This window comes from Hemitrygon akajei, chromosome 11 (genome assembly GCF_048418815.1).
Source record: "Hemitrygon akajei chromosome 11, sHemAka1.3, whole genome shotgun sequence".
Classification (NCBI taxonomy): domain Eukaryota; kingdom Metazoa; phylum Chordata; class Chondrichthyes; order Myliobatiformes; family Dasyatidae; genus Hemitrygon; species Hemitrygon akajei.
In genome coordinates this window covers 9,016,898-9,027,965 of record NC_133134.1, presented here as the reverse complement: position 1 = coordinate 9,027,965, position 11,068 = coordinate 9,016,898, and the positions used below count along the sequence as shown (strand labels likewise).

Here is an 11,068-nt window from a genome sequence, read left to right as displayed (position 1 = left end):
CAGAAGGATTTGTAACTCTCCGAAGGTGATGGGCCATCTTTCAGATGTACATTGCAAATGAACACAGCTCTTATCCAATTGCAAATAGGAAGCATATTTCACTCATGCTGCTGTTAATTATTATCTTCCAAGAGACGTTTTCTGAAAGTTTGTTTTTTTTATCGGTTATAAATTTCAGATCAGACTTACCCTTTCAGAACTCCCAGCTGGAGTCTGCCAAAGTAAGCTTTAATTGAATATTTGTTCGGTCTAACTTCTGAATAACATGTTCCACCCCCACCGCCCCGGATGGCCTGACATGGATTGGAAACCCCCGGCACACTCCCACACACTGGCTCATCGCAGTGATGGAAAGAACAGCTTGCACTTGCTGATGCTGACTTTACTTTGAAAGAGAAGCTGATTACATTGAGTCCACGGCACAGAAACAGGCCACTCATTCTATCTTTCACCTTTCCCAGGATGCTCTTCTCACTTAGTCTAGTGGCATAACAGTTGGCAGGTAAGAACATGGTACAGCTCAATACAGGGACTTCAGCCCCCAATGCTGTGCTGATCTTTTAATCTACTCTGAGATCAATCTAACCCTTCCCTCCCACATAGACCTCCGTTTTTCTATCAACAATGTGCCTATTTAATCTACTCTTAAATGTCCCTTAAATTATCTGCCTGTACCAGCAGTCCTGGCAGCACATTCCATGCTCCCACCCTGCTCTGTGCAAAATAAAGCTGCCTCTGACACCCCCCCTCCCGCCCCATACTTCCTTCCAATCACTTTAAAATTATGCTCCCTTGAATCAGCTCGCTGGTTCTCCGTCTCTCCCTGCTCTTCCTCGTGTTCCTCGTGTTTGCTCTTCCTGCTCCTGCCCACTTGTGTCCATTTATCTCTGTGGCCACTTCCCCCACCCCTCATACTCTCTTTGGTCACCTGTATGAATTATTCTAATATACAGTCAATGTTTATGTTTCAGCAGGCTACAGGTATCACTAAATATGTCAAATATAATATAACAAATGAAACCCCGCTGGTTTCCCTGGCTGCACGAGGATATACACTCTCCGGTCCCGCCAATCCCACGTGATAGAGACGGTTCTCTCACCCCAAACCCTGGCTTGTGTGGAATCTGTGTAATCAACTCAGTGCCAAGAGATAACAGACAGCACACTGCAAACATTATATTTATGAATCTTAGCTTAACTAAAGGGTTAGTGAAGAAAAGAACGAAAAGGGCCCATTATAATTAAACAGTTAAATGTGCACAAGTTGGAGCTCAGCTCTTCCAAAGGTAACATTCACCGATCCTCAGCCGACCGCAGCACCTGGCTCCGTCAAATCATGGTCCTCCACCTATTAGCTCCCACTACCGAGTGAATACTCCCAAAGACATGTACCTCATATAACCTCTGACAATCCCATCCAGCTCCTGGCCTTTCTGTGCGGTAGAGCTACGAAGCCCGACAGAACCGCTTCTGCTGATAGGAGAAGGGGCAAAGGCAGGTCGCTAGCACCTTAAAACCAGTTGCTTTGGGCAGATGGGGCTCGTCAGCCGAGGTTGACAGCTCACCTTGGAGAAGGAAAACTCTGATCTCAAACCTCCGCTGCCTTACGGCCATTCCCACTCATGGAGAAGGCTTTGGGAGTAAATCCCAAGGGGGAAAAAATTAGGAGTTGGAGTTCCTGAGGCTGTCCTACATTGAGTTCAATGCCAACTGGATACTCCTGATATGCTGCTAGTGCCAAACTGTATTGGTCTCTGCCGTTCCTTTGAGTTCATCATCTGTGTGGAGAGGGGGAGCCTCCCACAGGGGCAACAGCTTGCTCCCCATATCGTTCTGTCCTGGCTTGCCTATCACGTGGACAGCTGGGACGCAACGTACACGGCTGACCCTAACCAATGAAGGCCCACAACAGGCTTATATGAAAAATAAAACTATTTCAAAGCTCTGAACAAGAGACTTTATTTAGAAACTATATAATATTCTTCCAGCCAGCAATGAAAAAGTGCTGAACATTTTTACTTCGGGTATTTAGTGAGATCCTTGTGGCTGATGCAAACTAGTGAGTTTTTGAATATCCGGTTGCAACTTCATTGAAGATAATCGAAGATCACCTCTTTTCACAATATCAAGTCAGTTATGAGCTTTTGATAGCAGGTGAAGAGCATGACTAAAACCTCATTCACTAGATAACATCAATTAAAAACAACTTTGCTTTCTCCCACAACAATGGAAGCTTATTTTAAATATCACTAGTTTTTCAGAAATTTTGCTTGCTGTTGCGTTTGAATTTTGCTTGAGGTGTTCTATCTTTCTGCAGCTCAATAAGACATTCTTGCAATGTGGTATCAACACCATTCACATTCACCCCAAACAGATCCACCACCCAATCTGGAATATGCATCTCCAGCAGGTCTCTGAAACGAAATTCCATATCAGCGTGCAGTTGTTTCAAAAGATCAAGGTATATAATCAGACCATCATCATGCAATTCTATTTTAAGAGTGGCCAGTGAAGGAAATTGCATGAATTCGCGACATCCAAAGTCGCTGCTGAAAAGTTTGAGTTTTCCAAGGAAAGCGGTGATCGCCTCTTTGCATGATATTGAGATTGCAGTTTTTTTCTTTGTAACTGTTTAATAAATTCAGTTTATCAATCATATCTGACAGGCAAAATCTGTCAGACTTAGCAGCAGCAATTTGTTCTCCAAGCTGTTTATCGCTTAGAAATGCTGCAATACTATCAAGAAAAGCGAATTGAACTTCCTTTCAAAATATGGTAAGTACCAGGGATTCAATAGAAGATAGTGATGCAATGGCAGACTTCAAGTGTTCTCGCCTCTGGCAGATGACCCCTCTGCAAGTAGCTGCAGCCTTCATGTCACGTTCGGTATAACACGCGCGGGTCAGTGCAAAGCAGACAGAGCCAGCCTCCTGCTACATTCTTGCTGATTGGCCTTGCTCCAGATAGCCCTCCCCAATCTGCAGTTTGTGATTTAGGAGTGGATGCGGAGCGGGGCTCAGCGGGCTGTCCTGTGGGGTGTGAACGGTGGCTTGTGCAGGATCAGAGATAACAAATGGTGCACCGCACTCCCCCCACCCCCCACACTCACACAGGCTAAGCTGATTCGCTGCATCATCTAACATATTTTCCCATTCATTTCATTCAGGGTTCCAACTGAATTACAAATACTCATTTCTTTTTTATTTCTATATTTTAGTAATAATTCATTAAAACAGTAAAGTTATCATGGCTTCATGGCCCTTTCCAACTCCCGCTGCCCCCAGTTCCTTGTATTTTACTTGTGGCCCCTACAAAATCCAAATGGCCTTCTCGGGGTTGGGGGTCTGTATATGACTCACATTATGAATCGTTTCCATCCTGGGAAAAAGTCACTAGTTGTCTGCTCTGTCTATGCTTCTCATCATCTTGTATGTCTCTGCCCTCCTTCGTTCCAAAGAGAAAAGCCCTAGCTTGCTCAATCTATCCTCATAAGACGTGCTGCCTAATCCAGACAGAACACCTGTAAATCTCCTCTGTACCCTCGCTAAAGCTTCCACATCCTTCCTATAATGAGCCAACCAGAAGTGAACACCATATTCCAAGCATGATCTAATCAGGATTCTACAGACTTGCAACGTTACCTCATGTAACACATGCAAAATGCTGGAGAAACTCAGCTGGTCAGACAGCAACTATGGAAATGAATAAATAGTCATAATTTTGGACTGAGACCCTTCGACAGAGCTGGGAAGGAAGGGGGAAGATGCCAGAATTAAGAGGGTGGGAGGGGAAGGAGGATAGCTAGCTGACATTCCCGTGGAGGATATGTCGCTGTGGTAGTGAGTCTGGGTGAGTACATGGTCGAAAAATCAGAGTGCAGCAGAGATCACGGAGGGGAATCAGCGACAGATGGACTCACTGATTTCTTGAAGAGAAGATTTATGCTTCTTCAGGGCAGGCATCCCTTGAAGAGACTTTGCAGTGGAGCAACAAATCTGCTTGAGAGATTCTGCAGATGCTGGAAATCCAGAGCAACAAGCACTAAATGCTGGAGGAGCTCAGCAGGCCCGGCAACATCCATGGAAATGAATAAACTGTCGACGTTTTGGGCCAAGACCATGCCAATCAGATCTTGCCAAAACTAAAACAAATCTGGCAGTGGTTACTGGGGACACTTGTGTTCCTTGAGGTAACACCCTTTTACAATGTAGGTTAGGCTTATTAACACCACAATGAATTACTTAGAGTCATAGTCATAGAAAACTACAGCATAGAAACAGGCTCTTCTGCCCACCTAGTCCATGCCAAACCATTTATCTGCCTAGTCCCATCGACCTGCACCAGAACCATGGCCTCCATACCCCTCCCATCCATGTACCTATCCAAACTTCTCTTAAACATTGAAATCAAGCTTGCATGCATCACTTGTGCTGGCAGCTCATTCCACACTCTCACCACCCTTTGAGTGAAGAAGTTTCCCCTCATGTTCCCATTAAACTTTTCACCTTTCACCCCTTAGCTCATGACCTCTGGTTGTAGTCCCACCCAACCTCAGTGGCAAAAGCCTACTTGCATTTGCCCTATCTATACCTGTCATAATTTTGTACTCTTTTATCAAATCAGCTCTCAATCTTCTAAATTCCAAGGAATAAAGTTCTAACCTCTTCAATCTTTCCATAAAACTCAGGTCCTTCCAGACCTGGCAACATCCTTGTAAATTTTCTCTGCACTCTTTGAACCTTATTGACATCTTTCCTATGGATAGGTGACCAAAACTGCAGATAGGTCTCACCAACATCTTGTACAACTTCAATACAACATCCCATCTTCTACACTCAGTACTTTGATTTATGAAGGCCAATGTTCCAAAAGCTTTCTTTACAACCCTATCTACCTGTGACACCACTCTCAATGAATTAATTTCAGTTGTTTGAGATCCTGAACACTTGCTCTCATAGGCGATTGTTTTAGGATACAGCATCCAAACAAAATTATGTTCCAATTTGCAAAAGAAAATTCTCTTACATTTGATCCACTAGGTCCTATGAGTTTTGGAGCAGCAATGGGAGAGAAGATTACCACTTCTGTACCTTGGAACTTGCATTCATCAAAGTTCAATGTTCAAAATAACTTCGTTATCAATGTATTACAGTATATATCACCATATACAACCCTGAGATTTATTTTCTTGCAAGCATTTTTTTTTCGTGTGACTGTTGGGTGTTCTCCCAGCTTCTCCTTCCTGAAGTCCACAATCAATTCCAAATATGGGCCAAAACCAGGCAAAAGGGACTAGCTCAAGGAGGCACCTTGGTTGTCATGGATGATTTGGGTTGAAGGGCTTGTTTTCATGGTGTATAACTCAAAGTTCAAAATGCATTTATTATCAAAGTATGTACACATTATACAAATTTGAGATTTGTCTCCTTACAGACAGCCACAAAACAAAGAAACCCAAAAGAGCTCATAGAAAATAGACCGTCAAACGTTCAATGTACAGAGAGGAAAACAATTGTGCAAACAATAAAAGTAAGCAAAGAGCATTTAGAACAAAAGTGAATCCATAGACATGAAGCCCGGAGCAACCGGAGCAGGCCCACAGCCCCAGCCTCAGTTCACTGCTGAGCCCTCAGATATGGAGCCTAGAGCAGCTGGAGCAGGCCCACAGCCTCAGCCTCAGTTCACTGCTGAGCCCTCAGATATGGAGCCTAGAGCAGCTGGAGCAGGCCCACAGCCTCAGCCTCAGTTCACTGCTGAGCCCTCAGATATGGAGCCTAAAGCAGCTGGAGCAGGCCCACAGCCTCAGCCTCAGTTCAGCACAGAACTGAGCAAATGCAGCGGGGCAGAGAGCAGAACTGGCTCAACCCTAGCCTCTTGTCCTGACACCCTGCCTTTTTGATCCACCTGGCCCGGCATTTAGATCATCCAAATATTGGGTTGTTTGTCGCACTGGGACCCAGTCCCTGTTGCATCTACACGCTCTGGGCCTGGACCCTGCCACCATGTTTCAGACCATACCTGACCTTTCCAAATTGGCCTGGCATTTAGATGGATCAAACCTCACTCCCCATTTAGGTGGATGGGCCTTGAATCTGCATCTCTTCAGCTCCAACTTTGCCTCGACCTCACCCAGATTTCACCTCACACTTGCATGCTTCAACCCTCAACAGCCTCGCCTTCGCTCGCCTCTCCACTGATTGCGATGATCGTCTACCAAAAATTTTCCATGGAAACATGTTTTTGATAAACTGTCCTGCCGAAGGTTCTCGGCCCAAAATGTCAACTGCACTTTTTTCCACAGATGCTGCCTGGCCTGCTGAGTTCCTCCAGCATTTTGTGTTTGTTGCTCGGATTTCCAGCAGCTGCAGGTTTTCTCTTGTTTGTTTCTTAATAAAGTATTTAGTTGTATTCCTTGTTTTGCTTCCCACCAGTAAGTAGTTGTTGGATTTCACCAGTGCCATCTTCAACCAGAGTTTCTAAATAGAGAGTTTTCAAAGGAAGTAAATACTAGAGATTCTGCAGGTGCTGGAAATCCAGAGCAACGAACACAGAGTGCTGGAGGAACTCAGCAGGTCAGGCAGTGCCTAAGCAGAAGAATAAACCGTTAATGTTTTGGGCTGAGACCCTTCATCAGGACTGGGAAGCAAGGTGGAAGAAGCCAGAATAAGAAGGTGGGACAGAGGTACAAGCCAGCAGATGATCAGCAGGTGAAACCAGGAGAGGAGGAAGGTGGGGTAAGGGGGAAGAAGTGAGAAGCTGGGAGGGGACAGGTGGAGGAGATGAAATACTGCAGAAGGAATCTGATAGGAGAGGAGACTGGACTGTGGAAGAAAGGGGAGGAGGAAGGGTACCAGAGGAAGATAATAAGCAAGTGAGGAGAAGAGAAGGGGGAAGAGGAAAGCCAGAGTGAAGAATTGAAAAGAAAGAAGGGGGAGGGGAGAAATCAACTGAAGTTAGAGGAGACTAGAAGGGCTGAATAATTTAATGATATTTTCCTCCTTGGAAACAATTTCTTCTATTGTATTTCATTGTAGTGACAATTATGAAACAGGTTACCAAACACTGACTGCCTTTGGAACAAAGCAAAATTGTTTGTATGGGAGTTAAGAGCTTTAGATGAACAATTAAATGGGGAATTTTTTTTCATACACTAACACCATGTACGTCATTTCATCCAATTACAACTTCAGAGATACAAAACAGCTGTGATCCTTCAGGCTTGAGTGATCTGAAATTGTTCCATTTCTTGGGAAGCATTTATAGTTACAGGGCCCTTGTGATAAAATTAGCTGTGGAAAAATACATTTTCAACCAACACAGACATTTAAATTAAAAGGGTGAATCGTAAGTAATTAAGCGTGGGCAATAAGAGTTGGCTTTGCCAGCACTCTCTACGTCCCAAGAAATTAAAGAGAAATATATATATACACTCAGTGGCTACTTTTTTAAGCAGACCTGTACATCTGCTCATTAATGCAAATTTATAACCAGCCATTCACTTGGCAGCAATAAACCAATACCAATGACCAAGGTGGGTATCCACTGTTCAGCATGAACATAGTGGGCTGAATGGCCCAGTTCCATGCTGTACACTCTATAACCTATGGCTCCTAAAAGTCTGTGACAACGAGGTGTTTCTGCTTGTGGTCAATCCGTGCACAGCAAGATCCCACATCGGTAACGCTGTCTGTACATTCTCTCAGTGACTGTGTGTGTTTCCTCTGGGTGCTCAGGTTTCCTCCCACAGTCCGAAGATATACCAGTAGGTAGGTTAATTGGTCATTGTAAATTGTCCTGTGATTAGGCTAAGGTTAACATAGAATAGAACATAGAATAGTACAGCACATTACAGGCCCTTTGGCCCACAATGTTATGCTGACCCTCAAACCCTGCCTCCCATATAACCCCCCACCTTAAATTCCTCCATATACCTGTCTAGTAGTCTCTTAAACTTCACTAGTGTGTCTGCCTCCACCACTGACTCAGGCAGTGCATTCCACACACCAACCACTCTCTGAGTGAAAAACCTTCCTCTAATATCCCCCTTGAACTTCCCTCCCCTTACCTTAAAGCCATGTCCTCTTGTACTGAGCAGTGGTGCCCTGGGGAAGAGGCGCTGGCTGTCCACTCTGTCTATTCCTCTTAATATCTTGTACACTATCATGTCTCCTCTCATCCTCCTTCTCTCCAAAGAGTAAAGCCCTAGCTCCCTTAATCTCTGATCATAGTCCACACTCTCTAAACCAGGCAGCATCCTGGTAAATCTCCTCTGTACCCTTTTCAATGCTTCCACATCCTTCCTATTGTGAGGTGACCAGAACTGAACACAGTACTCCAAGTGTGGCCTAACTAGAGTTTTATAGAGCTGCATCATTACATCGCGTCTCTTAAACTCTATCCCTCGACTTATGAAAGCTAATACCCCATAAGCTTTCTTAACTACCCTATCTACCTGTGAGGCAACTTTCAGGGATCTGTGGACATGTACCCCCAGATCCCTCTGCTCCTCCACACTACCAAGTATCCTGCCATTTACTTTGTCCTTCCAAAGTGTACCACCTCACACTTCTCCAGGTTGAACTCCATCTGCCACTCCTCAGCCCACTTCTGCATCCTATCAATGTCTCTCTGCAATCTTTGACAATCCTCTACACTATCTACAACACCACTGCCTTCTGCAGGCAGGCCAATTCTGAATCCACCTAGCCAAACTTCCCTGGATCCCATGCCTTCTGACATTCTGAATAAGCCTACCATGTGGAACCTTGTCAAGTGCCTTACTAAAATCCGTGTAGATCACACCCACTACACTACCCTCATCTATATGCCTGGTCACCTCCTCAAAGAACTCTATCAGGCTTGTTAGGCATGATCTGCCCTTCACAAAGCCATGCTGACTGTCCCTGATCAGACCATGATTCTCTAAATGCCCATAGATCCTATCTCTAAGAATCTTTTCCAACAGCTTTCCCACCACAGACATGAGGCTCACTGGTCTATAATTACCCGGACTATCCCTATTACCTTTTTTGAACAAGGGGACAACATTCGCCTCCCTCCAATCCTCTAGTACCATTCCGGTGGACACCGAGGACATAAAGATCCTAGCCAGAGGCTCGGCAATCTCTTCCCTCGCCTCATGGAGCAGCCTGGGAAATATTCCGTCAGGCCCTGGGGACTTATCCGTCCTAATGTATTTTAACAACTCCAACACCTCCTCTCCCTTAATATCAACATGTTCCAGAACATCAACCTCACTCATATTGTCCTCACTGTCATCAAGTTCCCTCTCAGTGGTGAATACCGAAGAGAAGTATTCATTGAGGACCTGGCTCACTTCCACAGCCTCCAGGCACATCTTCCCACTTTTATCTCTAATCGGTCCTACCTTTACTCCTGTCATGCTTTTTTTCTTCACATATTTGAAGAATGTCTTGGGGTTTTCCTTTACCCTACTCGCCAAGGCCTTCTCATGCCCCCTTCTTGCTCTTCTCAGCCCCTTCTTAAGCTCCTTTCTTGCTACCCTATATTCTTCAATAGACCCACCTGATCCTTGCTTCCTAAACCTCGCGTATGCTGCCTTCTTCCATCTGACTAGATTTTCCACCTCACCTGTCACCCATGGTTCCTTCATCCTACCATTCTTTATCTTCCTCACCAGGACAAATTTATCCCTAACATCCTGCAAAAGATCCTTAAACATCGACCACATGTCCATAGTACATTTCCCTGCGAAAACATCATCCCAATTCACACCCGCAAGTTCCAGCCTTATAGCCTCATAATTTGCCCTTCCCCAATTAAAAATTTTCCTGTCCTCTCTGATTCTATCCTTTTCCATGATAATGCTAAAGGTCAGGGAGCGGTGATCACTGTCTCCCAGATGCTCACCCACTGACAGATCTGTGACCTGACCTGGTTCGTTACCTAATACTAGATCTAGTATGGCATTCCCCCTAGTCGGCCTGTCAACATACTGTGACAGGAATCCATCCTAGATACACTTAACAAACTCTACCCCATCTAAACCCTTGGAACTAACAAGTGCCAATCAATATTAGGGAAGTTAAAGTCACTCATGATAACAACCCTGTTATTTTGGCACCTGTGGTAAACTATGTGTATACCTGTCTGGACACGGCCCTCTGCTGACTGCTCCTGTGGCTCCTCCCACAGACCCCTGTATAAAGGCGATTGGAGGCACTGCTCCTCCCTCAGTCTCCAAGATGTCGTGGTCCCTTTTGCTGCTAATAAAAGCCTATCGTTCACCTCCCGTCTCCGAGAGTTATTGATGGTGCATCAGAACCTTTCCAAAATCTGCCTCCCAATCTGCTCCTTGGTATCTCTGCTGCTACCAGGGGGCCTACAGAATACCCCCAGTAGAGTAACTTCTCCCTTCCTGTTCCTGACTTCTACCCATACTGATTCAAAAGAGGATCCTGCTACATTATCCACCCTTTCTGCAGCTGTAATAGTATCCCTGACCAGTAATGCCACCCCTCCTCCCCTTTTCCCCCCCTCTCTATCCCTTTTGAAGCACTGAAATCCAGGAGTATTGAGAATCCATTCCTGCCCTGGTTAAATTAGGGGACTATTAGGTGGCGCAGCTTGAAGGGCTGGAATATCTCAATAAATAAGCAAACAAACAAACAGATTGATTAAGTAACTTATGATTGAATAATCCAGTAATGTTGACCAAGAGGTAGATATTATAAGAAGATTCTAACCGTCAATTTTAAAGATTACCTTTATTTGTCACAAGTGCATCAAAACATCAAGTGAAATGCATTTTGCCTTCTTTCTTCTGCAGAGCAGCGCGAGGAGATCTTCAGCATCCATCAGGGAGAGAAGAACAGACAGACAGATAGACAGATAGACAGACAGACAGACAGACAGACGGACATACTTTATTGATCCCGAGGGAAACTGGTTCGTTACAGCCACACCAACCAAGAATAGTGTAGAAATATAGCAATATAAAACCATAAGTAATTAAATAATAATAAGTAAATTAAGCCAAGTAGAAATAAGTCCAGGACCAGCCTATTGGCTCAGGGTGTCTGACACT

General features: G+C 44.7%; 1 long non-coding RNA gene across 1 annotated transcript in view; it reads left to right on the top strand.

The window, feature by feature from the left end:
• The first annotated feature begins 363 nt into the window (after positions 1-363).
• The window catches only part of LOC140735071 (uncharacterized), a 32,989-nt gene continuing 22,284 nt past the window's right edge, over positions 364-11,068 (top strand). Inside the window, exon 1 of the long non-coding RNA XR_012100677.1 lies at positions 364-502. This is a non-coding gene — a long non-coding RNA (uncharacterized lncRNA). The remainder of the gene's footprint in view (positions 503-11,068) is intronic.